Source organism: Corvus brachyrhynchos, unplaced genomic scaffold, assembly GCF_000691975.1.
Source record: "Corvus brachyrhynchos isolate BGI_N302 unplaced genomic scaffold, ASM69197v1 scaffold21, whole genome shotgun sequence".
NCBI classification, from domain to species: domain Eukaryota; kingdom Metazoa; phylum Chordata; class Aves; order Passeriformes; family Corvidae; genus Corvus; species Corvus brachyrhynchos.
The window spans coordinates 4,010,600-4,011,244 of record NW_008236924.1 but is presented as its reverse complement, the minus strand read 5'-3'; the positions used below and the strand labels follow the sequence as shown (position 1 = coordinate 4,011,244).

Genomic DNA, 645 nt, shown 5'->3' with positions numbered 1-645 from the left:
CAGATGGCTGCGTGGTGGGGGTCTTCATGGCAGCGTGGGGGAGACCTCTGGCTGCCTGGGCTCCAGCCAAGCTGCAGCTCGCTGGGAGCAGGATGAGCCTGAGCTGCCCTGGCTGGGGAGGCAGGGAGGGGTGAGATCTCTGCAGCTGGGTTTGGTGTGGAGCTTGCTGCCCACCCCGGCTGAGACTTCCCCCAGCCTGCCTGTGCTCGGGGTTTCTGCCACGGTGTGACGCCGGACAGGCATGGTGCTGCTCCAAGAGCTGCTGGGGCTCGGGCCAGAAAATTCATTCTTGGCTGCTTTCAGTGGGGTTTGGCTCATACCTTTCCCATCTGGGGGCTTTCAAAAGGACAAAAAAAAAAAAAAAAGAAGAAAGAAAAGAAATCCTGGCCCTGTGCCACCTCCACAGTCACCATCACTTGCCATGGTCTCCAGGTGGGACTGTGCCCAGCATCTGCCGAGGGCCTGAGTTGGTCCTCACTCCCGTGGCCTCTGCCTGGTCCTGAGCTGCTTCAGGTGCCTCTTGCCCTGCATCAAAGTGTCACCCAGAGGAGACCCCCCCCCATCTTGGGTGACCTGACTGGCTCTACTGAGGCAGCCCCAGGTGGTACCTCCGAGCCTCCCCATCCCTCCCCTGTCTGGCCTGAC

General features: G+C 61.1%; 1 protein-coding gene across 1 annotated transcript in view; it reads right to left on the bottom strand.

Moving 5' to 3' along the window:
- CPLX2 (complexin 2) overlaps nucleotides 1-645 on the bottom strand; it is a 24,714-nt gene that overhangs the window by 23,744 nt on the left and 325 nt on the right. The window lies entirely within an intron of this gene.